The sequence below is a fragment of the Crocuta crocuta genome, unplaced genomic scaffold, assembly GCF_008692635.1.
Source record: "Crocuta crocuta isolate KB4526 unplaced genomic scaffold, BGI_CrCroc_1.0 scaffold157, whole genome shotgun sequence".
Classification (NCBI taxonomy): domain Eukaryota; kingdom Metazoa; phylum Chordata; class Mammalia; order Carnivora; family Hyaenidae; genus Crocuta; species Crocuta crocuta.
Genome location: NW_027531872.1, coordinates 82411 through 93298, shown reverse-complemented (window position 1 = coordinate 93298; position 10888 = coordinate 82411). Strand labels below are relative to the sequence as shown.

Genomic DNA, 10888 nt, shown 5'->3' with positions numbered 1-10888 from the left:
CGCCCAGCGAGCCACTCAGTGGTGGAGAGTCCGGGTCTGGGCCCGAGCCCCGAGCCTGCTCAGCCGCCTTGTGTCCTCTGGTCATGTCACGGCGCGTCCCATGTCCCTCTCCCATCCCGTGCTCCGTGGTGACAGGGACTTTGTCCCCCGGCGTCCTTGGGTCGGGTCCCCGAATTTCCCTCCACTGTCTCATCGTAGCCACTTGCTGAATCCCGGGTGACAGACAGGATACGTGACTTCAAGTTCGAGATTTTGCCAGGGTTACAGACGTGTTTCCTTAGCGAATGTCGTCTTGTTTCCGTAACTACTGCCTGGCAGGGAACCTGCACCCCAGGTTTTGAGTGAGCGAAAGCGACTTGCTGCTCATCCTCCTTCAGCAAACACGTGCCGAGCACCCGCCGTGCACTGGCCACTGCACCCGCCGACCTCTATCCAAGACACTAGGTCTCTGAGCGGGGGCTGCCTTTCTGGCCAGGATAGATTCTCCCCGGGGTGGGGGGGCCAGGGCCGCTCCCTCTGGAGCTCGGGTTTCCAGGCTCCATAATCCCTTTCCCTGGAGCAGGTGCTGGCGAATACTTGCTCCGCAGTCCAAACGGGCACAACTTCCACTTTAAACACCCGAGCGCCAGGCTGTCGAAGGAAAACTGAACCCTGAAAACCCTGGGGATATTTTTGCAAATGTGAATAATGACCTAATTTTTCAACGTCAGGGGTTTTGATTCTTGTAGATGGAGGGGTTTGGTTTTAGTAAGTCCAGCCTGCTGTGTGGGGAGGTGAGGTTCTCGTCACTAGGTTGGGACTCTCAGGGGACCACAGCCTCTTCTCTTTCCATGACCTCTGAGTCGATCCAGCCCCCGGTCCCTCCTGAGGTGGGCCCCCCTGGGGACAGGTGACTCCTCCTTGGGAGGCTGGGCAGCCCTGTTCTGGGAATGACCGTGACCTTCACCGTCCACTTCCACGACAACTCCGGAGACACCTTCCACGCTGGCAATTCCGTCCTCAGCTTTGCAGCTAACAGGTAGGGTGTGGGTGAGGCTCATTTCCCCCGTGCCGGTGCAGGCCAGGTGTACCGGGATTTCGTGTGGGGGCGGCCGATGGTAACACGGAGACCCTAGTGTCCCTAGAAGGAGAGCTTTACTGCCATGTGGCGCGAAGCTGTTGGCCATGTCCGCTGGAGGCCGGAGGCGAGGAGTTGGGTTTGTGATAAACTCTGTGTAGCCGTGAAAGCGGGACTGCAGGGGAGATGTAAGCAGCCCGGCCCTTGCGCTGGCCCTGTGCTGGGTGGAAGCCAACCACAGACTCTACAGAAGTTGGTCAGAGCAAGCACGCACCTTCCGGTGCTCCGGTGCTGGTGAGGAAGGAGTGAGACATTCACCGTATCTGCCCGCTGACTCCTCCCTGCAGCCTGTTTGCAGAGAGGGACAGAGCGCGAGCGGGGGAGGAGCAGAGAGAGAGGGAGACCCAGAATCCGAAGCAGCTCCAGGCTCTGAGCTGTCAGCACAGAGCCCGATGCAGGGCTTGAGCCCATGGGCTGTGAGATCATGACCTGAGGCGAAGTCGGACGCTTAACCCACTGAGCCCCCCAGGCGCCCCACCATCACCCTGCTTAACGAGACCTCCAGGCGATTCTAAAGGTTGAGAACTGCGGGCCCAGGGGCAGGCAGACCAGCTCGGAGGAGGAGAGAGAAGCAGCCGGCCTCGCAGGAAGGACGCTCGGGCAGGGCTTCCCGGGCGCCTCGGGGGCAGAAGGCTGTGTCCAGGTGTGGCTGACCGCTGCACTTGGCCTCCTCACGGGCCTGCTCAGCACGCCCGGGCCGGGCACAGGGGGCAAAGCCTGGTGGAGCATCTGGGGTTAGGAGTCGGACGCAGCTCAGCCCCAGCTCTGGCCTTCGTGGGGCCTTCCCAAACCAGGCAGCTCCCCTCTCCGGGGCCCTGTTTCTGCACCTGTCACGTGGGAAACACGCCTAGTTCAGGGCCAGCGGCTGAAGCCGTTGTGGAGAAGGNCCCCGACAGAGGTCCCGCCGGCCCCGTTAGTGGTGGAGCCTCTCTCCTAGGCCCCACGAGAGCTCTGGGGAGGGAGGGCGCGGCGGAGGAGCGTGATGAAGCCAGAGGCCCTACCCCTCAGGCCTGCCAGTCTGGGCCTTTCCGTCACAGCGACCTTGGCTGCTGTTGACAGAGCCTCGCTGTGTGCCGGGCGCCGGGCTCGGGGCTTCAGAGCCACTGACCTGGTTTAGTGCTTGCGTCGAGCCTGGATCCGGGTACGTATTATCCCCATTATATCGATGAGGAAGCGGGCAGAGGCTGTGCCTCCCGAGAATGTCCTTGTTCCCTGTTCGGAAGGACCAGCAAGCATCTCGTGGCTCCCCTTGCCTTCTGCGTCCCCTGCTGGGACGTGGGGGACGTGCTGTTGGCCATGGGTCCCCCCCGGGGGGGGATGCGATGAGGCCAGGTTTGTGCCGCTGCAGTGGCCCAAGCTCTGCACCAGCTGCTCGGGAAACTTAGCCCGAGAGACGCCTGGGGCCACCGTGCACAGCAAGCTCGGCCCAGCAGAGGCCTCGACTACGCTTCGCCCTCCAGAGCTGCGGGCTCTTTCCTGAGACTGAGAGGCCGGGAAGGGCGTCGCCAGCAACACCTGCTCGTCCGCACCGTCAGCGCGGGCCTGACGCCGCTCAGCGTGCGGGGCGCACGGGCCTGTCCGACTTCGTCCCGCTGCCCATCCCGCAGGCCGTCTCCCCGGAGCGTGGTGGGGGGTGACGGCCTGTGTCTGGCCACAGTTCTGGTCGACCTGGAAGGTGAGAGAGAGAGAGAGAAAGGTACTGGCCGGGGTTGGGGGGGGCACATTTTGAGTCAGGGGCAGCCCTGAAGATGGGAGGGGCCCCCGCTGTGGGCGTTAGACAAGCAGGCGTCTATGAAGCTCAAGAGCACGGGGCAGACGATGGCTTTTACAAACACAAGTGTCTGGGAACTCCGCCCTCCCCGCTTCCGTGTTGTCAGGGGCCGTTGTCACCCTACAGCCTCCGGGTTTGAGCAGTGACATCCGAGTCCTCTGGGCCCGTACTGCCCAACGGACATGGCACGCGGCCCATTATGGGGAAAGCTCGTGCGCTAGTATAGTGCTGTCCGCTAGAAGTTTCTAGCGCTGTGGAAGCATCCTGCATCGACCTGACTGACGGGGGGCGGGGGGGCACTCACCATCCAACCCTGGGAATGTGGCTGGAATGTGGCTAATGCAGCCGAGGGGCTACGTTGTTTCATTTTAATTCATCTTGCGGCTGGTGGATACCGCGTGCCACGTACAGCCTGCATCTAGAAGGAAATGTAAGCGCAGAACGGCTACGGGCAGTTCAGGCATCTCCGCACGTCAGCCATTCCTGTTCTGCCTGTACATCCACGGCCTGCGTTCCTCAATTTTGTTTTTTACATTGACTCCCTATTTTATACCTAATTGAATTCATTTTAAAAGGACGTTCAACGCTGTCCCTAAAGAAAAGCAAATATCATTGGCCAGAAACAGGATGTGGTTGTTGAGATATTTTGTTGTATCTGTTACATAACGCGATCGGCTTCTCACTAAGAAACGCCGTCTGGCGCCAGCGCTCAATCTGACGCTTGCTTTGTTTGCTAAAAAGGGGTTGATAAACGGCCGGGTGGGCAGGGGTGGTGGTGTGGGGCCAGCCCGGGACAAGGGAACCATCAAGAGGTTCAAGCAGGCAGGCGCTGGAGTGAAAGCAGGGCCGAAGGCTCCCTGAGCAGGTGCGCTCCAGGAGGCTGCAGCCAGGTGACCGCAGCAGGGGCGGGGGAGCGGCCAGAGCCAGGGCGCAGAGGCGAGGGGCACGGCTTCTACCCTGAGCGTGATGCGGGTTCCCCCTGGCAGCAGCGTGGGGCACGGGTCCGGAGGCCGGCACGGTCACCCAGGTGACGGGCGGGGCGGGCATGACAGGTGCGGGAAGATAGACTGACAGCCCGAGCTTTCTCTCCCAGGCCTGTCGGGAACCTGGAGCTCCTCAGCCGACAGCACCCTCGTGCGTGGGTGTGCGTGGCTGTGGCCCGAGAGGCGGAAGCGGTGATGGTTTTTACTGCGAGTTGCTGGGCACCTGAAGACCTACAAGGAGGTAGGGCCTCGGGGCGTGTGTGGTGCAGCCCTTAGCTTTCTGTCCAGAATGGCTGCTCTCCCTTTACAAAGGAGAAGTCCCAGCACCCTGGTCAGCAGTCAGGGTCTGGAACCCGAGTTGGGGTCTGCTCCCCACTTCCTCTGGGATCGGACAGGGGCCCTTTTCTTCGCAGGCCTTTTCCTCCTCACGTTTCGAACGGTGTCACGACCAGGGCTGACCTCTCAGGTCCGGGGCCTCCCCCAGCGCCCATGCACGCCAAGGGAAGGGCAGGAATGTCCCCCGTGGGCGCTTCCCCGGAGTCTCTGCGTGGGCAGGCCAGGTGGCCATTTGGCGTCACTGGCAAAGTTACGCCTCCGCGGCAAGTCACCTTTTGAGTCTCTCTGGAGGCGAACATAACCGCTGCCTCTTCTGTTTGCCTCCAGCCGAGAATGAATCAATGAGCAGCGTCTGGCCGCGTTCCAAACCTGTCTCATTTCAGAGCCAGCGTGCACGTGATCGAATCCAGCAGTTTAACCTAGTAGCTCGCATGTTTAGAGCCGAGGCTCTGCAGCGGGCGAGCCGGCGCGGATGGAGGCACCTTGTGACTGATAAAGCTGTGCTCTCCCGGGATGAGCCACGGAGAGTGGGCAGGGGCGGGTGGAAGGGGGCTCGAGGGGAGCGCCTGGCGTAGGCAAAGGTGTGCCGGGCTCAGGAGCGTGGGCAGTGGGGGGAAGTAGAGGCAGGAGCTGCAACCAGATCGTGCGATACACGTCGGGTTCTGGGTAGTTCTGGTTGAGCATGTAGGCTCTGGGGCGAGGCTGCCTGGCTTCAAATCCCAGCCGGGCCGCTGAGAGGCTGTGTGGCACTGGGCAAGTTATTTCACCTCTCTGAGCCTCAGTTTTCCTGTCTGTAAAATGGAGATAAGAGGGCCGTGAGGATTAAAAGAGTGAACCTATGTGAAGCGCTAAGCATGGTACTCAGCACTTAGCAAATGTTGGGAAGGTATTAGCTGCACCTCTTACTCTTGCGGAGTGAAGAGGCAGAAGCTTATGCCAGTCCCAGTAGGGATTTACCAGGGTTTTTTGGTTTTAAAGTAAGGAGTGATGGCGATCAGAGAGTATGTTTGGAATGAGGACCCCGTGGCTGGCAGCTTCTCGGGAAAGATGAGGAGTGGACAGAGGCGTGGCCGGCTTGAGGCGTGGCGGCCCCTCCAGGCAAGGCTGGTGACGAGGCAGCAGGTCCCCAGGCCGAAAGCTGGAGACGGGGTGAGAGTCCACAGCACAGAAGTGGTTCTCAGAGACCTGAGAGTGGACGGGGACGTGCAGAACGTGCCAGAGCGGAGAGGGGCGAGGCCTTGGGCCCCTCTACCAGGTGTGGGGGATGAGGCGGAGGAAGCAGGGAGAAGATGGAGGAGTCAGGGGTACAGGAGAAGGTGGAAGACCAGGGCCTGGGTGCCCACACGTGAGTCCGGGGTGACGGGCCGGCCTGCGCTCCTGCATCAGCCACGGGCCTGGGAGCCGCGTGGGGCTTTAGGGAGAAGTGGGACCCATCCCTGCCCCCCAGGAGTCCGTGTTCTGCTAGAAATCAGACCTGTGGGGGCCCCGAAGTGCCGAGGGCCTGCCCAGAGGTGGGCAGACAGCCTTCCAGCTGGAGGGGGCCTGCGCGGACCGCGGGCGTCAGGCTCCGGGGGCCTGGGGGGGAGGGGTGATCCCAGCCCAAGGAAGGCACAGAACTGGGGCATCTGGGTGCAGCCAGTGTGGGATGGGCAAAGGGAGTGAGCAGGGGCCTTCACTACCCAGGCTGCGTGAGTTGCATTTGGTCAGGTGGATTTATCTGGAAGAAAGGACAGTAAAGTAAAACGGCTCCTCCTCTCTTTGCTGGACGACAGGTTAACCAAACTGATGCACAGGCAGGTGGTCTGCAACTGCCACAGGAGCCCGACCCACAGCCCACCCCAGACTGAACGCGTTCAGACCTGCTGTTGGGACAGGCAGCCTGTTCAGAGGGAGGGGGGGTCTGACCGGCCCCGGGTGTGACCCCAGCTCCGCCACGTCAGGCCACGGCTACAAAAGACGTTGGGCCTCAGGTCTGTCCCCGGTGCAGTGGGCAGTGCCTGCATCCCAGGCAGCAGGGTGAAGCCACAGGAGCCCACACGTGGTCGGTGCTCAGTGCTGCTGCCTCCCCAGATAGTGACCCGTGTCCCTCAAAGGGTCGTGTCCCGTTCCGTCTGCCCAGGCCAGACCAGCTTCCAGGAGGCCTCCAAAGTGACCGGCAGTGTGGGAGACAGAGGCTCTAACCTGAGAGGTAAGGAGTGAGGGGCTTGCTTGGGGAGGGGAGACCCCACCCCCCGGCTCAGGGAGCAGGGAAGAGGCTCCTCGTGGCCCTCCTCAAACTCACACCAAAGGCAGAGAGAGTGTTTAACCCCCAGGGGCCCGTTCCTTCCAGCTTTTTAGAAATCCGAGGCTTTCTAAAAGAGCCCGGCACCCAGAAACTGCCTGTGTCTGAGCTGGAAATGCCACCTCAGCCCCCGCACACCCGAGGGAAGAAAGCCCCAGTTTACCGCCGGCAATCCCGGGAAGTAATGACCGGGCAGGCCTCACCGCCGATTTTGGTTCTTGTAATTACCTTTTCCAAGTCATGCATAGAACGTGCGACCCTGTCCCCTGCCCGTGGCAGCCCTGGGCAGCAGCTGCCAGAAATAAACACATCGATAGGGGCTGGGATTGTTTTTTGTTGTGTTTCTTTTAAAGCCACGTACCCGGTAGAATTAAATACCGCTGTCCTCGTTCTGATTGATGAGGCAGCTTTACCGCGTCATGGAAACCTCTCTGTTCCTGCTTCAGGGCACGGGGCCGATGCTGCGCAGGTGCCGAGACGACGGTGTATTAGTCGGGGACGCTTGCCCCCCTGATGCCCAGCAGGCAGTTGCCCATCCCCCCGCCGACGGGAACAGACGATGTGAGTTATGGGCCCGACCCCTCTGCCGTGCTGCTGGGTGCAGGCTCTGGCCCACATGCGGAGATTCTGATCTGAAGTTGCTCGCGATTCAGAATGACCCTCCTCCTCCGTAGAACGGGCCTCAGCTTTCATAAACCATGGCGCTGTCACGAAGCTCTGGGCCGCCCTCGGGGGACCTGGTGGGAAGGAACGTGGGGCGTTTCACAGCCCGGCCAGCGGCGCGTGGCCTGCTCTTCCCTGTTTCGGGGCCTGCAGGCAGGTGCGGGGGGCTGGGGTGTGGCGGCCAGGAGGCCCGGCCCATGCCCGTCCCGCCCCTTCCCGCCTCCAGGTGAGTGCTCCCCTCCCAGCTGGAAGCCATCGAGACCCTGCACCCAGAATGGCTCATCGGCTGCCACCTCCGGTTCAAGGACGACGACTCGGATTTCCCAGCGCGTCACGTGTTCACGGCAGAACCGGGATTTGGCGCCGCTCGGGGTGAGTTTGCCAGGGTTTGCGTGTGAACAGTGGCCTGCACGGAGGGTTCCCTTTGGTGCGTGGGGCTCACAGCAGCCATCTGCCCCGACAGCCATCTGTCAGGAGCCCAGCCTGGCGACTGATGCCCCCACTCTGGCCGGTCGTCCCTTTCGGCCACCAGGAGGGGCTGGCCGTCCCGTGCTGGGTGACGGGCATTCTCAGCAGCCACCTACACGCAGCAGGCAGGACACAATCGGCTTGGAAAGCCCGGGTTCAAGTCCCTTTCTGCTCTTCCCAGCCCAGGCCCAGTGGTGTTGAGCTGCTTCCCTCTGTGAAATGGGAAGGATGGTGCCTTGGCCCCGAGCGGTGCGAGCGCGAGGCGGTNCAGCGGCGCGTGGCCTGCTCTTCCCTGTTTCGGGGCCTGCAGGCAGGTGCGGGGGCTGGGGTGTGGCGGCCAGGAGGCCCGGCCCATGCCCGTCCCGCCCCTTCCCGCCTCCAGGTGAGTGCTCCCCTCCCAGCTGGAAGCCATCGAGACCCTGCACCCAGAATGGCTCATCGGCTGCCACCTCCGGTTCAAGGACGACGACTCGGATTTCCCAGCGCGTCACGTGTTCACGGCAGAACCGGGATTTGGCGCCGCTCGGGGTGAGTTTGCCAGGGTTTGCGTGTGAACAGTGGCCTGCACAGAGGGTTCCCTTTGGTGCGTGGGGCTCACAGCAGCCACCTGCCCCGACAGCCATCTGTCAGGAGCCCAGCCTGGCGACTGATGCCCCCACTCTGGCCGGTCGTCCCTTTCGGCCACCAGGAGGGGCTGGCCGTCCCGTGCTGGGTGACGGGCATTCTCAGCAGCCACCTACACGCAGCAGGCAGGACACAATCGGCTTGGAAAGCCCGGGTTCAAGTCCCTTTCTGCTCTTCCCAGCCCAGGCCCAGTGGTGTTGAGCTGCTTCCCTCTGTGAAATGGGAAGGATGGTGCCTTGGCCCCGAGCGGTGCGAGCGCGAGGCGGTGGAAGGGCCCTTGCGAACCAGCCGAGGGCAGACGGTGTGTCGGAGCGTAACCACGATGACCGTGATGCCGGGTCACGGGCTGGAGCGACCGCCTGGCCCCCTGGCAGGCTGGCCCCATGACGGGGTGCGTGGCAAGAGGGGTGCCCACTCGGGGTGCTTCGTGGGTTCAGTAGGGTCGTTCCTGCGATGTGCTCAGTGTAGTGTGCGGCACACACTCCTGTCCCGTCTCCACGATCGTGCCCAGTGTCGTCATGATGGTGGTCGTCGAGGAGCACTGGGGCCATTTTTCAGTTCCGTCCAAGAACGTGCAGCTCAGTCTTGATTAGAGGAGTTACCAACAGCGTCGTTATTTACTCACCCCCACACCGAGCCAGGATGGCTAGGCCCTGACACGCACAGCTGGCCCCGACGTCCCTACCCCGGGGACGTCAGTGCAGCCGGGATCCGGTGAGCAGAGGATTCTGAGGAGGGAGCGAAAGAGCTGCCACAGAAAGGGTGTCCAGGCCGGATCGGGGTGCTGACGAGAGAGGTCCCTGGAGGAGGCGACGCCCCACCTGGGCTCTGAAGGATGCGTAGGAGTTGCAGTTAGAAAAGCAAGGAGGAAGTGCCGCGTCCGGGGTGGGTGGGAGAGGGGACGACGTGGAGCACCCTTGTCTCCACGGGGCGGGACCCCTGCTCGCTGACGACGCACAGGCTGTGGACCAGCAGCTGAGGCACCTCAGCAGGAAGAAGATGGCTCTGCTGGTCACCGCCTCCGTCCCGGGCAGCCGCCTCTCTGGGGAGGCGGCCGGCGCCAAGGTGCCCTTCAGTCCAGGGCTTTACACAGACCAGGCTGAACTCGTTTTGAGCAACCAGCTCTGAGGTCAAGGTCTTCGGTGCCGTGGGCATTCCAGAGAACCTGCAGGTGAGCGGCATCCGCACACAAGCCAGGGGCCTTGGAAAGGCCGGGGAGGCAGGGAGACCAGGTGGCACGTGGACGTCCTGGACCACCTCTCTCTAAAATTAAAGAAAATGTTTCTAAGTAACTACCTTTAACCTTTTCTTTTTCCCCATACGACTATCTATGAGTTTGTATCATAGTATTAGTTACTGGGAATTTTTTTTAAGGTGTATTTATTTTTGAGAGAGACAGGCAAAGCTTGAATGAGGGAGGGGCAGAGAGACGGAGACAGAATCTGGGGCAGGCTCCAGGCTGTCAGCACAGAGCCCGAACTGAGGCTCAAACTCAGGACCGTGGGATCATGACCTGAGCCGAAGCCGGACACTTAACCGACTGAGGCACCCAGGCGCCCCTAGTTCCTGGGATTTCTGCCAGACGCCCCCAACCAGGAGTTCGGCAGGTGAGGGCAGCACTGGGCCTAGAGCTTACCGAGCATGTAGTATGTGCTCAGTGAACATTCAGTACGTTCAGTGAATGGAAGTCAGTGCTGGAATGTATGCTGATGTGGGGCAGGAAGAAAGGCTCTAATCCGTAACCGGTCGCTGACTCCACACAGCTGCGGACAAGTCCTAGCCCTGTGCCTCAGTTTCCCCGTCTGCTGGATGCTGGGTGACTCATGTCCTTGGTCCCGCAGCCCAGCAAGCTGGGAGGAGACCTGGGGTGATGTGGCAAAGGGGTTTTGGCTTCTCGGTTTGCTCCGTCCCCGGTCTCGCTACAGCAAATGTGGGTGAACATTATTGTACCGTGACGGTGATGCGTTCATTGCCGGTGACGGAGGGTCTGCCAGCCCAGGTTGAGCCAGTGCCAATCGGCCATTAACAGAGCTCCAGGCTGTTCCCTTGGAAGGCTCGCATTTGGTGGTAGTTCATGTTGGTTTAGCATTTTTTAAAGAGCGCGTGATTAGAAGCGCATGGTATTGATTTGTCCTTTCCTTAAAAACACTGTGAGCACACACGGGATGCTCCTTCCCTGACGTTGTGGATTTCACGCTGTCAGCCAGAAGGACCCAGGCAGCGTCACCTGCCCAGGACAGGAGACCAGGGAAGGGTCCCCACCCCTGGCCTTCGGGCCCTGGGGGGAAGCACAGCCTGTCAGGCAGGAGCGGAGGGGGGCTCTCCAGCCTCGTTCTCTCTCCCTGGTGAAATCGGGGTCCCTGGCCGTGCTGCCCTTTGAGAGGGAAAAGTCTTTGGGGTTCCCCGGCTTCATCACCTACACAGTCGTCATCTCGGGTCCCGCGGCCGGCAGCCAGGGGCCTCTGACCACCGCCCTGACCTTCTCCAGCCCCGTGACTAACCAAGCCATCAGCACCCCCGTCACGGTGGCCTTTGTGATGGATGGCTGAGGGCCTGGTCCTCGTGAGTCCTGGGACGGGACGCGGCTGGCACGGGCCTGGGCGAGGAGGGCCGGGCCGGGCGGGCTGGGCTGTGGGTGGGAATCT

General features: G+C 61.7%; 1 pseudogene; it reads left to right on the top strand.

The window, feature by feature from the left end:
* Positions 1 to 10888, top strand: part of LOC144238890 (nuclear pore membrane glycoprotein 210-like) — a 69755-nt pseudogene that overhangs the window by 57880 nt on the left and 987 nt on the right.